The following is an 18,580-nucleotide window of genomic DNA, read 5'->3' on the forward strand; positions in this document are numbered from 1 at the left end:
GAAAATCAACTGCAGCCATTGGCCTGCTGCCCCCAGAGGGCTTGGAGGGGGGTTGCTAGGTGGCTGTTGCTTGTGTTTCACTTGAACGCATGGAAGTAGAACTTAGGCGTGGGTCATGGCCCCTGTACTGCTAATGAAGATTCCCCTTCGGATCAAGGGCTTTTGGAGTTGGATAGTCTGAGTTCTGGCCCTGTGGCTGCTGCTAGTTGAGTTTCTAAGCTGCTGGCTGCAGAGCGGTTCTGGAATCTCCATCTTGGGGCAGCTGATGCATCACCAGGAGCCGCTCCAAGCGCCGGGAAGGGAAAGGCGCATGCCGCTGTTCTGCCTCCTTAGTGCATTTAGCTTCCAGAGCAAAGGCCCCAGGGCTCAAGCCGAATTCCAACCTCAGAAACTCTGTTCCGCCTGCCTGACCTTCTCCATGCCGCTGGCGGAGGAGATTCCCTGCCTTGAGCTGCTGTCATGCACTGCTCTGCCCACGTCCTTCCCCCGAGGTGGCTGCATTTCCGCGCTGGGTGCAAGGGCTCCCGTTCAGTGCTGGGCACCGTGCTCTGGAATCCGAGGAGCTGAAGGCTTGTTAGAAACAGCCAGCCGGCTCATGTCCCTTTACCTGTGTTGCAAGCGGCTGGAGTGAAGTTTAGCCGCTTTTCCCATGAGGAATGTCTCTCCGCCACCAGCTGTGCAGACAGCACCAAGTCCCCCAGGATGCTCTGCTCCGGCTGGGGAAGGGCAGGGGGCGTATCAGGCCACAGAGGTGTGATGCATCTAAGCTGGGCGGGATCGGTCTGTGGTGACAGCACAAAGAGCAGGCTTAAGAGCCGGCTTATGGGGCCAAGGGGCTGGGCGGACAAGCAGGCCCCCTGCGGGGCTTGGTGCCTAGGAAGATGCTTTCTGGGACGGGGGCTGTTGCTGTGCTTGGCGGGACCCTGCAGTACTGGGAGCTGCTTTGTAAATAGGCAGGAAGCCGCCTGCCACTGCTGTGCTGGGTGCCAGCCCATGGTCTGAGCAGGGACTAGCTTTTCCCCTCTGTACAAGGGCTTTCCTGGCCCCACTCACTGGGAGGAGCCTATCTTGTTGTGCCTGAAGTGGCATGACCCAAGTGGTCCTGTGGGGTCCGTTTTCCTCCTTGGCCGGGCAGACCGGGACGTGCAACCCAAGTCTTTCTGGTACTGTTGACAGTGACAGTTCCGGCTCCCCCGTGTGCTCTGAGCCCTGGGTGGGTAAAACCAGCTTCAGGGACCAGGCCTTAGCTGTGGCTAGGAGCGTCTGCTTCACAGCTGGTCACGGCAGCAGGAGCTTTGGGCTGTTGAAGGGTGAGGGCACCTTGGAGAAAATGGGGGAGGGGAAGGACATAACCCATCAAGCTGGAAGGAAGGAAGGAAGACTTCCCCCATGTACCCACTGCCTAATTAGCCTGTGGAACTCATGGTCACAAGATGTCTCAGACGTCACGCATGTCACAAGGCTCAAGGAGGCATGGGACACGTAGATGGGCCACACCACTTGCTGGAGTGGAGGCTCAGGTGTGAGGGAAATGATTAAATCAAGGGTGAGGAATCTAAGGCCCGGGGGCCAGATGTGGCCCTCTGCTTGCCTGGATCTGGCACCCAAGGTTCTGGGCTCCCCCTCGGCCTCCCCTCCCCCACTAGTCCCCTGTGAGGCTGGCACATACAAAATCTGCTAGGCTGGGCCCAGCTAGGCTCTGGTGTGTGAGAGGAATGTGGGGAGCATCTTTCTCCTTCCCAGTCAGGGGCCAGGTCGGTGCAGGTTTTGATTTTGCTTCTCACTTGTGTGCGGCCCCCAACTGATTTTTCTGTGGGTCAGCAACCCCCTGACCTACAACAGGTTCCCCACCCCTGGATTAAACGGTGGGTTTTTAGCCACGTGGGATGCGAAGGCTTCTTGCACCTTGCTCTGAATAATGTCACTGGCTCCACTTGGAGACTGGTTGGGAGGAACCAGGGCTCTGGGCCAGCAGAGCTGCCTCTGGACAGCCAGTCTCCTCCCAGGAGCCATGTCAGGGCCTCCTATATCTCTCCCCCCACCCTCCACCTTCCAGCAGTGAAAAGAGAAACCCCTTGGAAGAGGGAGTGGAGAACAGCTCGCACACTGAACACAATGATCCGGGGGAGGTTTATTTGTGGCACCTCCAGCATGAATATTAAAATCCCTCATCACCTGGGTCCCTGAGAGCCGCATTACTCAGTCTGCTGAATGTCTTCTGACATCGTAGGAGGGTGACTAAGGGGAGAGAGGAGATCATAAACTTGGCACGCCTGGCTCATGTGCGAACGCTCCCTAACGAGGGGATTGATCCAGCTGAGCCATGGTTTTAGCTATAATTCAGTTTGCAGTGCCCTGGAGCCCTGAGACAGACCTCTCTGGCCGGATCACCTGCCAGAAAGCTCTAACGAGCCCCGAACCCAGACAAATAGCCCTGTTCTGGACAGGAAACAGCTTGTGTGTCTTTTGCCTGCCAAACTTCTCCCCGCTCCGTAGAGGGATAGATCGAAAACCAAGCAAGGGACAGCTAAACCCGGCTGCAAAGGGGCCTGCGTGTCCCACCCCTCCTGAGCCCAAGGGGCAGCTCCTATCCCTCCAACCTCTGTGTCCTGTCAGTCTAGTTGGGGTCAGCACTGCTCTGGGGGCGTGGTGTACTGGTCCAGCCCTATCTCTCGTGCTGATTTGGGTGGCAGTGTCATGTGAGCGCGCCAGGCGCTGTACAGACACCAGGAAAGCACAGCCCCCAGCTGAGGAGTTTACAGACTTTTGGCCCTTTGAAGTTGGGTGAAGGGCTGCACCAGGCCCGGCCTACGTGGGGGAATGTCACTCTCAAAGGGCAGGCGAAGCAGCTGGGAATTAGCTGAACAGATGGGCAGCCACGGCTGCAAATGCCACCAGCCATAAGCCGGGCTGAGGCGGGGTCCCTGGGTTTGCTCTAGGATCCGTAGCTGTCCAAAGCCAGCAGAGGCATGGGGCAGCAGCGTTCATAAGTTCCCCACCCCTGTCGTAAGTCTGAAGCCAGGCCCCCAGCAGGAGCTGGGCGCCGGAGGGGACTGGAGAGGGAAGCGCTTGCTGGGCTCAAGGGGATTTTACAGGCCTGTCTCCGCTGGCTCTGGGTGTCCCCGGGCCCGGAACCCAGAGCTGGTGGTGACGCCTGAGCTCTTGCTCATCTCTCGGTTCCATTGTGCAGAGGCGTGGGGTGGTGCTGCTGTCGCGGATGCTGTGGCGAGATAAGGCCAGGGGAAGCCATGAGGAGAGGAAAGCGACAAAACCACAAGGCTGGTGGGAGGTCCCCAACACGTCAGGGCACTACAAGCTGGTGGAGGGGGGTGGAGGGATTTGGGGAAGCAGAAAGTGACTGAACTGTGGTGACACCAGCGGAGGGCTGACTTGCCCTGGAGTGAACGTGCTGCAGGACACGCCTAGAGAGGCTGTCGGGCCAGGCGACACAAGGGCCTTGCCCAGCACCAGAGTGGGGCAGCCGCCCCCTCCAACCCGTCTGTCTCCTGTGCTCCCACCCAGCCTCAGCTGCACATTCCTCACCCAGCCCCTTGCTGCCCAGACCTTGTCCCTGGGGCCTTGTGCAGGAGCCAGCTCTGTCTAATCGCCTGCACAGCTGCCTCTGGGCCCAGGGCCCTGCACACCCAGCCAAAGGCAACCTGCTATGAATAGATCCCAGTCTGTGGTGTGGGTGTGAGCAAGTGGGTGTGGGATCTGCATGACAGCCTCTAGGGGTGGCTGTGTGTGTGTGGGGGGGGTGCGTGCGCATGGATTGGTTGGGAGAGAGCTGCTATCAATGTCAGTCCTCCTCCCCTCCAATTTCACTGTGCTGTAACCACAGGTGGGGGGAGGTTCTCCATTGTTCTGTGGGTAGAAAGGGGGGTTCTCCATTGTTCTGCAGGTGGGGGGTTCTCCATTGTTCTGTGGGTAGAAAGGGGGGTTCTCCATTGTTCTGCAGGTGGGGGGTTCTCCATTGTTCTGTGGGTAGAAAGGGTGGTTCTCCATTGTTCTGCAGGTGGGGGGTTCTCCATTGTTCTGTGGGTAGAAAGGGGGGTTCTCCATTGTTCTGCAGGTGGGGGGGTTCTCCATTGTTCTGTGGGTAGAAAAGGGGGTTCTCCATTGTTCTGCAGGTGGGGGGGTTCTCCATTGTTCTGTGGGTAGAAAAGGGGATTCTCCATTGTTCTGCAGGTGGGGGGTTCTCCATTGTTCTGTGGGTAGAAAGGGGGGTTCTCCATTGTTCTGCAGGTGGGGGGGTTCTCCATTGTTCTGTGGGTAGAAAAGGGGGTTCTCCATTGTTCTGTGGGTGGGATTCTCCATTGTTCTCTGTGGAGTGGCTGATTTTCAAGGCGGCTGAGCGGCTCCCCTAGACCGAAGAGGAAGAGCAGCCTGGGTGCCCGGCGGGTGCCGCGGGCGTGACTGTGTGTACGGGGCGCATCTAGCACTGTGCGCACCCCGGCTCCATTTACAAGGGGGTGCGGCAGGGAGGTAGCCAGGGTCCCTGTTCCAATAGCTGTGGGGCCCCAGGATACGAGGCTCAGGCAGCGGGCTGGGGTTGGGCAGCCCACCCGTGGGGACAAAGGGCTCAGCCCCTCAGCATGGGGGATTTTGGGAGCCGTCCTGGTAGAGTGAGCAGATGGCAAGTGAGAAAAATGGGGATGGGGGTGGGCAGTAATAGGTGCCTATTTAAGAAAAAGCCCCAAATCCCAGGATTCAGGCCACTGACAAAGGGGGTGGGCAAAGGGGGCCACTGCCCCAGGGCCTGGCAATTCAAAAGGGCGGTCATGGTTAGAGCCTCAGGCCATAAGTCATCGCTGGAGCCCCCCATGGTGCGCTCCTGGGGGCTCAGAGGACTGCCGGAGGTAAGTGTGGCACTGGGGGGGGCTCTGAGGACTGCCTGAGGTAAGTGTGGCACTGGGGGGGGGCTCTGAGGGCTGTCTGAGGTAAGTGTGGCACTGGGGGGGGGGGGGCTCTGAGGGCTGCCTGAGGTAAGTGTGGCACTGGGGGGGGCTCTGAGGGCTGCCTGAGGTAAGTGTGGCACTGGGGGGGGGGCGGGGGGGGGGGCTCTGAGGGCTGTCTGAGGTAAGTGTGGCACTGGGGGGGGGCTCTGAGGGCTGCCTGAGGTAAGTGTGGCACTGGGGGGGGGCTCTGAGGGCTGCCTGAGGTAAGTGTGGCACTGGGGGGGGGGGGGCTCTGAGTGACTGTCTGAGGTAAGTGTGGCACTGGGGGGGGGGGCTCTGAGGACTGTCTGAGGTAAGTGTGGCACTGGGGGGGGGCTCTGAGGGCTGCCTGAGGTAAGTGTGGCACTGGGGGGGGCTCTGAGGGCTGCCTGAGGTAAGTGTGGCACTCGGGGGGGCTCTGAGGGCTGCCTGAGGTAAGTGTGGCACTCGGGGGGGCGCTGAGGGCTGCCTGAGGTAAGTGTGGCACTGGGGGGGGGCTCTGAGGACTGTCTGAGGTAAGTGTGGCACTCGGGGGGGGGGCGCTGAGGGATACCTGAGGTAAGTGTGGCACTGGGGGGGGGGGGGCGCTGCGGGGGGGGGGGGGGATACCTGAGGTAAGTGTGGCACTCGGGGGGGGGGGGGCGCTGAGGACTGTCTGAGGTAAGTGTGGCACTCGGGGGGGGCTCTGAGGGCTGCCTGAGGTAAGTGTGGCGCTCGGGGGGGGGCTCTGAGGGCTGCCTGAGGTAAGTGTGGCACTCGGGGGGGGGGGCTCTGAGGGCTGCCTGAGGTAAGTGTGGCACTCGGGGGGGGGGGGGGGCTCTGAGGACTGTCTGAGGTAAGTGTGGCGCTCGGGGGGGGGGGCTCTGAGGACTGCCTGAGGTAAGTGTGGCACTCGGGGGGGGGGGGGGGCTCTGAGGGCTGTCTGAGGTAAGTGTGGCACTCGGGGGGGGGGGGGGGCTCTGAGGACTGTCTGAGGTAAGTGTGGCGCTCGGGGGGGGGGGGGCTCTGAGGACTGTCTGAGGTAAGTGTGGCGCTCGGGGGGGGGGGGGCTCTGAGGACTGTCTGAGGTAAGTGTGGCACTGGGGGGGGGCTCTGAGGACTGTCTGAGGTAAGTGTGGCGCTCGGGGGGGGGGCGCTGAGGGATACCTGAGGTAAGTGTGGCACTCGGGGGGGGGGGCGCTGAGGACTGTCTGAGGTAAGTGTGGCGCTCGGGGGGGGCTCTGAGGGCTGCCTGAGGTAAGTGTGGCACTCGGGGGGGGCTCTGAGGGCTGTCTGAGGTAAGTGTGGCGCTCGGGGGGGGGGCTCTGAGGGCTGTCTGAGGTAAGTGTGGCGCTCGGGGGGGGGCTCTGAGGGCTGTCTGAGGTAAGTGTGGCGCTCGGGGCTGGGGGGGGGCTCGGTGGGGGGCTGAGGGATACCTGAGGTAAGTGTGACACTTGGGGTGGGGGAGGCGCTGAGAAGATGCCTGAGGTAAGTGTGGCACCCGGGGGGGGGGGGCTGCTGAGGGCGGGGGGGGGGGGCTGAGGACTGTCTGAGGTAAGTGTGGCACCCGGGGGGGGGGGGGGCGCTGAGGACTGTCTGAGGTAAGTGTGGCACCCGGGGGGGGGGGGGCGCTGAGGACTGTCTGAGGTAAGTGTGGCACCCGGGGGGGGGGGGCGGGGGTGGGGGGGGGGGGGGGCTGAGGACTGTCTGAGGTAAGTGTGGCACCCGGGGGGGGGGGGCGCTGAGGACTGTCTGAGGTAAGTGTGGCACTCGGGGGGTGCTGAGGGGCTGCTGAGATCAGTGTGGCACTCGGGGGGGGGGGAGCAGCTGAGGGATACCTGAGGTAAGTGTGGCACTCGGGGGGTGCGCTCAGGGATGCCTGAGGTAAGTGTGGCACTTGGGGGGAGGGGGCGCTCAGGGTTGCCTGAGGTAAGTGTGGCGCTCGGGGGGGGGCGCGCTGAGGGCTGCCTGAGATAAGTGTGACCCGCTCCAGTGGGTGTTAAGGGCTGCCTGAGGGTGGTGCGGCATGTGCCGCGGGTGGGGTGGGTGGGAGCATAGGGCTGCCTGGGGGAGGTGCGATATGTCCCCAGCTTCTGACAGCCCCCGGATAGCGGAGGGGGTGGTACCTTGGGCAGAGGGTGAAGAGTGGAGGGGTAATTTAAACCAGGCCAAGTGTGAATGGGGCTGGGTCACTGTGTGATGCTGGAGGAGCAGGCGCTGTGCACACTAGAGGGTGTAAGGCACATGGAGCCTATGGCTTCTCCTCAGCATGCCCTCACTGGCCTCAATAACCCAGCGCCCTGCTGCAGAAACCCCTGTCCAGCCCAGCCCTTCTTAGAGCACCTACGAGCTCTAATCCTCACCCCTTGGGGCAGGTTTAGGTCACATGCCCCGTTTATAGATGGAAGATGGTAAGTGACTTGCCCAGGACTGCCTAGTGAGTCAGTGGCAGGGCTGGGGATAGGTCCCAGGAAGCCTGACCCCCCTTCCCTGCCAGCAGCCATAACCTGCTCACTGTGCCTGTGTCCTCATAACCCTCCCTGGGTGCTGGCCGGGAGTGGCACCATCTAGTGACTACAGCCTGCAAGTGCCCTAACTCAGGGGTGAGAAACATTTTTTGGGTTGGAGGCTGCTGACCCACAGAAAAATCAGTTGGGGGCCGCACAAAAGTGAGAAGGAAACAAAATACCCGACTGAGAAGCAGAAAAACACTCCCCATATTCCCCGCACACACCAGAGCCTAGGTAGTTCCAGGCTAGTCGATTTTATGGGCCCCCTATGCTCTGCGGTGGGGCCAAAAATGAGTTTAGTGTGTGGGAGGGGACTGCTGGGAAGCAGGCTAGGGGTGTGGCATCTGGATGGGAGGGAGGGTGCGTGGGAGGTAGGATGCAGGGGGCGGGGTCTGGGTGGGAGGAGGGGGCACATGGACTGGAGCACCAGGCCGGCTCCCCAGTGCTGGGTGGGGGGGAGCCCCACGCCTTGGGGGCCAGATCCAGGCAAGCCAGGGGCCGTAAGTTCCCCACCCCATCCTAACCCTCAAGACACTGTGATTCTGCGTTTGCTTCCTTAGCTGCAGAGGAGGTCACAGGAGGAGTTTTCTGTCTTGGGGGGTCAGTTTGCTGCCATGGACCCAGCCATGCGTCACCCAAAGTGTGTTACATTAAAGAAGCTCTATACCGGGATGGGCCCTGTACTGAAATGCTGCCCCCTCTGGGCTGGGACCCAGCAGCTGTTGAACAGCAGCTTAAGACCACAGTTTAAGCCAGGAAGTGAAGGAGACAAGTTTGTCTCCAATTCAAACTGCAAAGGGAATGCGAGGAAGCTGACTGGAATTAGCGGGACTGGAATTTGGCAGGCCCCAGGGCTCACGTCCAGCCTCGCTGTGCGATGCAACGCTCTGGGCTTTTTCCAGTCAGATGGGCAGGACGTGGCTTTGCAGGAAAGGCAGCACTTCCAGTACCCCACAGGGCATCAGTCCCTCCCCCCGCCCTGGTTCGGAAGACAAAGCCCTTCCCACAGACTCAGCATCCTTAGGTCTTCCTCGGTGGCCTCCTACTCAAGCCCCAACCCAGCCCTTTGCTCAGACGCTCGCTCAGCCTGGGGCCACTTCAAGTGCCTTGGCCGAGGCCGGAGCCCACGCGGCCGTCTGGCCCAGCCTTTGTTCCACGGGCAGGGGGCTGGGGGAGGGGACACCGAGGCACAGGAAATGCTGCGCTCTTGGCAGCCAAACGAACTTGCTTCCTCTGTAAGGGGGGGGGGGGGAGCTGCGGGGCAGCCTTCCCAGCAGGAGGCAGGGTTCCCGCAGCATGTGGTGGCTCCCTGGTGGGCAGGCAGGGAGCGCTCTGGCAGGCAGGACTAGGGGCTCCTGGGCTCTGCTCTCAGGTGCGGGAGGGAAGTGGTGTGTAGTGGGTAGAGAAGGGTGGGGTTGGAGCCAGCACTGGAAGGAGAGTGGGGGCTAGTGGTTAGAGGGGACGAGGCAGGGAATCAGCACTGTTCCAGTCGGCATGGCTTGATGTCAAAAAGTCCCTCCCCCGCGGGCCTACGGGCGAGGGGGGTGCTGAGGCCAGGGGGTCGGGCTTTGCAAGGTGTCCTACTGGCTGGATGCAGCAGGTGCTGCAGTGGATTGCTGGGCAATCGTGCCCTCGCTCACCCCAGCACGTCTAGTCACCCTGGCAGCCCAGCCAGCGGCCTCCGCCCTGACTCACCGAGCAGCCTCCAACTGACCCCTGCTGCCCCATGCCCTCTGACAGCTGCTCCCCTGGCTTACCCGCCCAGCCCGACACGCTGTATTCGGGGGCTTATTGGGTCTCCCCCAGACTCCAGGGCTACGTCTACACTGGCATGATTTTCCGAAAATGCTTTTAACGGAAAAGTTTTCCGTTAAAAGCATTTTCGGAAAAGCACGTCTAGATTGGCAGGATGCTTTTCCGCAAAAGCACTTTTTGCGGAAAAGTGTCCGTGGCCAATCTAGACGCGGTTTTCCTCAAAAAAGCCCCGATCGCCATTTTCGCAATTGGGGCTTTTTTGCGGAAAACAGTACTGTGCTGTCTACACTGGCCCTTTTGCGCAAAAGTCTTTCGGAAAAAGACTTTTGCCTGAACGGGAGCAGCATAGTATTTCCGGAAAAGCACTGATGATTTTACAGGAGATCGTCAGTGCTTTTCCGGAAATTCAAGCGGCCAGTGTAGACAGCTGGCAAGTTTTTCTGCAAAAGCAGATGATTTTGCGGAAAAACTTGCCAGTCTAGACACAGCCCCAGGTGTCCAGGCGGCACTGTGCGGCCATGCCTGGAGCTACACAGAGCGGGGGCTAGCTGTTCTCACTGCAAGGAGACCCAGCGCCTGAGGCCGCGGCAGGAATCCACAGCATGTTTTTCTGGGCCTTCTCCAACCCCTTTTCCTGTCTTGCTTCCTCTGGGCTCTTGTGAAATTCTGCGAAGAAGGGTTCCGCCCCTGCGCCTTTCCGGCTGCGGGACGGGCCCTGGCCGGCTCAGAGTGGCGGCCTCCAAGGGGCTGCGACCAACAGGAATCCCAGGGGCTGGCTTTGCTACAAAGGCCTCTGGAGCCAGCATGCCTGTTCTCTGGCCTCAGGGATGGGGGGCGCGGAGGCGAGAACTAGTCTCTTGATTTACTTGTTGCTTCAGTTCAGGAAACGCCCTGCCTGCCCATCTCCGTGCCGGAATTCCCGGGAACGGGAAAGGAAATCAAAATGCCCCCGGTTTCTCCAACCACGGCACTGGGGCCAGTGCAGACAGAAGGGAGAGTGCCCCCTAACGCACAGTAAGTTCGATGGGGGGAAAGAGAGGGGTTTGAGAAGGGGGACCCAGCCCCCCATACAGGCCCGGCTGGGCATGACCCAACACTAGAGACACTGAGCCCCTTGGAGAGTCCTGGACTCCAGGCTCAGAACCACCCACTTCCCAGCCAGGGCAGATCCCAGCCAAGCCGGGCTGGTGCTGGATGCAGCGGGAGGGGGAAAAGAAGACTGCTGGCCCCACCTAGTGGAGAGAGTGGGGGTGACATGAGGGCCTTGCACCAGCTGAAGGAGCCCAGGGCTTGGCGGGCGCCAGACAGCTCCGTGCAGGACTAATAGTGAGCCAATTGCCTCTGTGCAGGGCTAGGCGGGCACCAGACGGCTCCGTGCAAGGCTCAGCGGTTGCCAGATGGCTCCATGCAGGGCTACGAGGGTGCCAGATGGCGGCTCCGTGCAGGGCTAAGTGGGCACCAGACGGCTCCGTGCAAAGATGGGTGTGGTCCTCAGACAGCTCTGTGCAGGGCTCGGCGGGCGCCAGATGGCTCCGTGCAGGGCTAGGGGGCGCCAGATAGCTCCATGCAGAGCTAGACATGGTCCCCAGATGGCTCCATGGAGGGCTAGGTGGGTACCAGATGGCTCCGTGAAGAGCTGAGTGTGGTCCCCAGATGGCTCTGCGCAGGGTTGGGCATGGTCCCCAGACGGCTCCATGCAGGGCTAGGTGGGCACCAGACAACTCTGTGCAGAGCTGGGTGTGATTTCCAGACGGCTCCGTGCAGGGATGGGCGTGGTTCCGAGATCAGTCCATGCAGGGATGGACGGGAGCCAGACAGCTCTGTGCAGGGCTAAGCAGGCTCCAGATGGCTTTGTGCAGGGCTAGGAGGGCCACAGACGGTGCAGGGCTAGGTGAGCATCAGACGGCTCCGTACAGAGCTCAGCAGTCCTGCGTCGTCCCAAAGCTGCTCACTCAGCCCCGGGAGGCGGGCCAATTCTTCCGGCAGTTGCCGTTGCCAGTAGCAGTAGGGGCAGAAGCTGAAGGCAATGGGGCAGCACAGGCCTAACCAAGGAGGAGTCCATCCCAGAGTCCTCGGTAGCAGACAAGAGCCCAGGAGCGCAGGATGACCCGCTCACTTTGCCCTTATTCCCCTCGCAAACTAAGGAGATTTGGCCCCGGTTGGCACATTTCTGCAGAGCTGCTGTTTGGAGCAACCCCAGCCTGCACGGATCAAGCCAGAGGGCCCCTGGAAATACACCAGCTCAACAGCTCTGAGTGCAACGCTGACGTGGAGCGGCCACGAGAGGGCATTGCAGCCCCACGTTACCGGGCAGGCCGCTCGCTCTGGCTCCTGGGCCCAAGGCGGGGGGAGCTCTGCCCCAGTAACCCCTTCATGCAGACATGCTGTGGGCGGTGCACCGGCGCAAGCCACGTTTTTGCACGAGAGCAGCACGTCTGTGGGCGGGGTTTGCACACACTTAGAACCTTGGCTTGTGTTCCAGCCACCTGCACTGCCAGAGGGCACTGCAGGGGTCTGTGACTTGAGAACATCCAGGGGACAGAGGGGCAGGCGGTGATGCTGCAGCTCTGTCTCCATTCCCCACTGAGAGTCCCTTCTCTCCCTGCCCAGCTGTGTGTGCTGGGGACCTGCATCGCCCCTTCCCCAAGGGGACCTGGCCGGGTCTGTGACACTTGCCCCCACCCCTCCTGGCTGGGGGAGAGAGGAGGGTAACACCGCCTCTGAGTAGCCCTTTCCTCAGTGGTTCGCCGAGAACGCTCAGAACCCTGCTTGCAGGGCTGGACGTCACCCCCCCCGGCATCTCTGGGGCCTGACTTAGTGGCGGGGGCCTGGCAGAGCCGTGTGCTGCATGGTTGCCTTGCCCAGGGAGCTGCGCTGCACGGGCTGCAGGCAGGAGAGCTGAGCTCAGCTCCCAGGCGATTTACCCGTGTGAGGCGGCTGTGTCTGCGGGGGGTAGGGGGTCTTCCAAGTCTGGGAAAAGTCATCCATGACCTGAGCTGCCAGGCCTGAGGGAGGACCCCTGACAGCTGGCCTGAGGGAGGACCCACCTCTGCTTCCTGCCCCTTAGACACATGGGGCCTGATGTGCCATGAGCCTGTGAGGATCCACTCCCTAGTGGTTACAGCCCTAGGATGCTGCTAGTAGGATTAGCACACTCGCACCACTGGGACACACACACCCCCTCACACTTCTGGCCCCAGCATGCCAGGCACTGCACAGAATCAGTGACAGACTGTCCCTGCTCCTGCTCTCATAGGCTCATAGACGAGCTGGAGGGGAAACTGAGGCACGTGGCAGGGCAGAGACTTGACCAGAGTCTTGCAACCCGTCAGCAGTTGCAAGTTCCTGCCTTGGGGACTGATTCAAGGCAGCCTCAGTTCCCCTGGAAGCTGCCTGAACATGAGCGCAGGGCTCTAACATTCCAGGCTGGGGCCCCCTCTAGTCCATGAGTGGAGGCTGCTGCCCAGAACTGAACCCCAGCTGTTTGTGTGTGTGCGCACGCACAGACCCTTGTGCGAGTCGCACTGTGTGTGCACACGCACAGACCCCTGAGTCACTTTGTGTGTGTGGGTACGCGCACAGACCCCCGTGTGAGTTGCTCTACGTGTGTGCGTGTACACAGACTCCTGTGCAAGTTGCTCTTTGTGTGTGAGCGCACACAGTCCAGTGCAAGTCACTGTGTGTGTGTGAGAGCGCACAGACCCCTGTGCAAGTCGCTCTGTGTGTGTGTGAGTGCGCAGGCTCAGGGCTGCTCTTAGGCTTGTCCTGCTTCCAAAATGACTGTGTAGCTGGACATTTATGGTCTGGGTTACGGGAACGTTCTTTTCACAGTCAAGGGCACAGCTAAATCCAGAGCCAGTCATGTCACTGCCAAGACTCCCAGCAGAGCCCACTGGCTGGCACGGAGCAGCTCAGCCCCCCCCCCCCACCAGATACCTTTCTGATTACACCGCACCCCTTCTAAAAAGGGCTTTTCCATGGAAAATTCCCTTCTGAGCAGGTGACCAGTCACGTTAAGGGGCTGAGTTTTTATTAGACGGGATTTCGGATCAGGCAACGCTGATGCAAAGTATCTTTGGCTGCCTGCTGCCCAGTCCTTCCCCCTGCTCACATGCAGTTTTGGCTGAGAGGTTAGAACTGGGGACGCAGAAGCCCTGGGGTCTAGGCCAGCCCTGGGAGGGGAATGGGGTCTAGTGGGGGGTAACAGGCCTAGAAGTCACTCCAGCTTTCTATTCCTGCTTCTGCTTGCTGACTCACCGCTTGACCTTGCCTCAGCAGCCCCCGGGCACGCTTTGTGCCAGACAGGCAGAGGTATCCATGTGGGGGGATCCCCAGATGTTGGAGCAGCGAGGGAGAGGTGGAAGGGGGGGAAGAGCAGCCACAGACCCAAGAGGGGACCATGCACTGGGTGGAGGGCCAGGGTCAGCTCTGTCAGCTCTGGGTGAGTGGAGGAGCTCTGTGATCTGGGAGTAGCAGCAGATTGGTACTAAAGGGTTAATGGGCTAAGGAGCCTGCCCAGGTCTGTCTCGGAGTCTGGGGGAGATAGCTGTGCCCTTGGGGTGCTCACCCAAGGGACAGGGGCAGCAGGAGGGTCCCAGGACAGGACAGTGCCAGCAGCCAGTAAATCCCAGCGTAGAGCATGTGGCTGAGGCCCTGTGTGTGGCCCTCCTGGCACTTGGGGCCCGGACACATGCTGGGCCTGCAGGTGAGTTGCAGGAGGGTGGCCCAGGGCTCGCCGGGGCCGATTCTCACTGCGGTAGCAATCCAAGTCAGGTGCCAGCGTGGTTAGCCCTGCCCAGGCAGTGAGCATCCCTGGGCCCCAGCTAGACCCGATCCCTGCCTGGGTCCCCCTGACTCCATGGGGCCCAATGCCCAAGCGACAGTACCCCAAGCTTGGGGGCGACATGGTTGGTGGTAATCTGGATGCTTCCTCCTCAGCAGCTGCCCTGGCCTCACACAGGGAGGTGGGCACAGCTGGGCTCTTGGCACAGTACCTTGGGAACGCCCCTCCGTCCCACACAAAGGGCCTCTGGGCTGCCCAGCTGGGAGAACTCGTAATTACCGACAAATATAGGCCTGTGTCCATGGCGATGGCACCAGGAGCCACGGTGCCTCCAGGACCGGCCAGGGCCTGGCGCTCCAGGCAGGATGCGAGGCAGCGGGCAGCCCTGTAATCACACGGGCGGTCTCTCCCTGGGCGCTGCCGCCACCAGCCCTTTCTGGCTTTTAATTATGAAACGTCTCCCAAGCTAATTGGGGGGCTGGTGGAACAGTCCGGCCTGGTGGCCAGGGAGAACAGTGCCCGCCCTCTACCTGCTGCCATGATACCATGGGGATGGGCTCCTCTCAGCTCCTGTGGCCCATTCAGCTCCTTCACTGAGGCTGCCAACACTGAAGCCTGGGGTGAGACCTTTCAGACGTTGCACTAGAAGGGTCCTTGGCCAGTCCTGACTGGGGCTGGGTTGGAACAGGTGAAGGCCTGTTGCTTGTTCCGGCGACCAGCTTCCTGCTTGCTCAGCCCGGAGCCCACAGGCCACGCCTTGGGGTTTGTCTGCAGGAGGAAGTAGCCAAGCGATTTTAAACCAATGTCAGCAAACGGGGCTGCCTCCCATGTGGACACGTTCCCCTCAGTTTAAATGAGGCTGGTTTCCATTGAACTCAAATCTGAACCTTGCAAAGCCCCAGCGTCCAGCCAGCTGGCACCGCGCCGCACGTCCACATGGACATTACATTGGAGCAACTTCCTCGCTGCCTTGCCCTGCCCCTTGTGTATCTTGAGCCCAGGGCAGGGCGGGCACCAAGGAATCCCTCCGGGTACGTCTACACTACAGCGCTAGTTCGAACTAACTTAGTTCGAATTAGTTAATTCGAACTAAGCTAGTTCGAACTAACGCATCTAGAACTAAAAACTAGTTCGAACTAGCGTTTTGCTAGTTCGAACTAGTAAGTCCACATTGAGTGGACTCTGAACAGGGCTTAATGATGGCCGGAAGCAGTGCCGGCAGGGCATAAAAGGAGGACTTAGAGCATGGAGATGCTGTCTCAGGCTAGCCGAGGGCTGCGCTTAAAGGGTCCCGACCCCCACCCCGGACACACAGTTCTAAGGGGTGCCCCGCTTGCAAAGAAGTTCTGGCTTGGAGTGCCCTGAGTGCCCACACTGGGCACATCACACCACTCGGCCATCAGCCCGGCTGCACTTGCCGCAGGCTGCCATCTGGGGAGAGGGAGTAATTGGGGGGCTGCAGGAGAGCTTCCACCCCCAGAAGCCCGCAGAGCCAGCCCAGTCCTCCCCATCGGGGGCTCGTACCCCATTCCTCCCTCACCTCCTTCCACTTGCCCTTCCCTAGCCCCCCTTCTTATTGATGTACAAAATAAAGATAACGTTTCTTCCAACATTGACTCTGTCTTTATTGAACAAAACTGGGGGAGACTGGGAAAAGGAGGTGGGAGAGGGGAAGAGAAAGGCTGGGAGAGGGGAGGGCAACTAACATGATCAGGGGTTGGGAACAGGTCCCAGATGAAGAGAGGCTACAGAGACTGGGACTGTTCAGCTTAGAAAAGAGGAGACGGAGGGGGGACAGGATAGAGGTCTCTAAAAGCAGGGGTTGGGTGGAGAGGGTGCATTCAGAAAAGTTCTTCCTGAGTTCCCATAAAGAAGGACTAGAGGACACCAAAGGAAAGGAATGGGTAGCAGGCTTGAAACTAGTAAGAGAAAGTTGTTGTTCTTGACAAAGCAAATAGTTAACCTGTGGAACTCCTTGCTGCAGGAGGCTGTGAAGGCTAGAACTAGAACAGAGTTGAAAGGGAAGTGAGATAAAGTGATGGAGGTTGGGTCCATGGAGTCCTATTAGCCAGAGGGTAGGAGTGGTATCCCTGCCCAAAGTTTGTGGAAGGCTGGAGAGGGATGGCACGAGACAAATGGCTTGGTCATTGTCTTCGGTCCATCCCCTCCAGGGTCCCTAGGGTTGGCCGCTGTTGGCAGACAGGCTACTGGGCTAGATGGACCTTTGGTCTGACCCAGGACGGCCATTGTAAGCTCAGGGCTCAGTGTCGGGGGTCTCAGTGGACCCCCTTGATTTTCATGCACACCTGGTCCTGGGTGGCCAGGCTGGCAGCTCTCCTGCCCTAGACGGCCACTTTCCTGTGCCTAGTGCGGAGATCGTGGACGAGGTCCACGATGTCCGCACTAGCCCAGGAAGGTGCCCGCCTCTTGCGGTCCAGGGCAAGCTCCCGGGAGCCGCCAGCCTGGTCCCGGCAAGAGGGGGTGGGCTGGGGGGCATCGGGTGGGTGGCTCTGTGCCGTGCCAGGTGCAGGGTCTGCTAGCTGGGTGCTGGCAGGCTTGCACCTGGCACGGGCACCGTAGCCAGCCCGTGCCCCTTTAAGGGGTCCGGGGCCGGGAGGGGGGCATAGAGTTTCCCTGGTGTTGGCCAGAGTGGCCACCAGGGAAACCTGGGGAGGGCTAGCCTCCCACTAGTTCGAACTAAAGGGCTACACAGCCCTTAGTTCGAACTGGCTAGTTCGAACTAGGCGTTAGTCCTCGTAAAATGAGGTTTACCTAGTTCGAACTAAGCGCTCCGCTAGTTCGATTCAAATTCGAACTAGCGGAGCGCTAGTGTAGCGCATAGGAAAGTTAGTTCGAACTAACGTCCGTTAGTTCGAACTAACTTTCTAGTGTAGACATACCCTCCCAGAGTAAGCGGCTTGTGGTTTGCTTTGCACCTCAAGGCTCATGTTACCTTGGGATGCTGGTGGCCTGTGTCACCCTAGGGCTGAGCTGGATTATGGCAAGCCAGGGCTGTAAGGTTGGTTTATGAACAGGAAACCCTACCTGTTGTGTTCTCACCTAGGAGATGGCTGGTTTCCTAGTAACTAGCCAGGACTGGAGATACAGTTAATCCCTGCAACCTCAGGGACCCAATGCTGGCTGCTTCCGGTGGAGACAGTGCATTTTAACCCTTCGGGTGCTACCACACATAAGTTCCCTTTTCCCCCCAAACATTACTTGGTTCATTTCTGGAGAGAAGCTGCCCTGGATTTTGTGTTAATTACATTAACGAAGAAATAGAGGAAAAGACTATGTGATTTAGGAGTCTCTGACACCCTCCCTTCCCCAGCCTCTAGGTCAGCAGTGGTTAGTGAGTGGGCTGCTTGGGTGGCCTTCCTTCACCTCAGTGGGCCACAAAATTATTGTGATGAAGCAGGTGTCCCGGGCGAGGGTAGTTTTGCTCATTGTGCTTGCGCATCGCGAATTTGTGGGGTGTGCCGATTGAGTGGCTGCAGAGGGAGCGCACGGCTCGCATAGTCACTGTTTCTGTGCATGTCACTTTAGTAACACCGGTAGGAAAAACCTGATGTGGATGGAGGCCAGGGGAATCAGGCAACCCTGGGTGTGGGCAGAGGTAAACAAAATGTCTGGCAGGCCACATATAGAACCCTGACGGGCCGTCTGCAGCCCTCAGACCGCAGGTTTCCCGCGACTGCTCTCCGTCACTGACTCAGCCTGGTTTGCTATTGGCTCAAACGAGCTAGTTTCTCATGGCCCATCCATGCGATGAGTTTGATGGGTCAGAGCAGTTCCTCGCCGAACAGGCATGTCCACGTCACCAGAACCACCCTCCCCAGCACAGGCGGCTCCACCAGCAGGGCCAAGGGCTGAATGGGCCAGGAGGAGTGAACTGGCTGAGGGACTCCACATGGGGCAGCACACACAGGCCACGTGTAGAACTCCTGCCTGGAGTGTCCCTGCTGGAGAGCAGGTTTGGTCTCTGGTGCTGCCTGTCCAGCAGCGGTCTGCTGCTGCTTTGGGAGTAACATATAAACCCAGCCTGAGCCCTTGGCACCACACTGGATATATGAGGGGCAGATAGATTCCAGGCAGGCCAGTGTGCCGAGGAGAGGGCGGAATCCCTCCCTCCTTGGAGGTTGGGGATAGAGCTTCAGGCACTTTGCTTCCCAGGCATGTTCGGCCATGAAGTCTTCCCCTGGCACTTGCGCTGCGGCTGGGACACTGAGGGTTTTGCAGATTCGGGAACTTGCCCGCCCACCTCAACCCCTCGTGGCCACCGACACACCACATGCCTCCACCCACGTGCCCTTCCTCACATAAACACACACGCACATGCCCTCCCACAAGCACATCCTGCCCTCATGCATATTTGCTACACACACAACCCTTCCCCTCACACCTACACTTTCTCCATGCACAGGCTAGCAGCAGCCCCACCCCGCTCTCTCTCTCTCTCTCACACACACACATAGCCAGCCGGAGCTTCACCAAACTGTTTGCAACCAGATGTTATGTAGGGAAGATTAAATTCTTGAGATCAACCCTAGGGTTTTTTTTACCATAAAACCAGGGAGGGTCTGAACCATTGTGCGAGATATGAGGGAGTGCAGGAG

This window comes from Pelodiscus sinensis, chromosome 31 (assembly GCF_052426305.1).
Source record: "Pelodiscus sinensis isolate ZL-2025 chromosome 31, ASM5242630v1, whole genome shotgun sequence".
In the NCBI taxonomy this organism is placed as follows: domain Eukaryota; kingdom Metazoa; phylum Chordata; order Testudines; family Trionychidae; genus Pelodiscus; species Pelodiscus sinensis.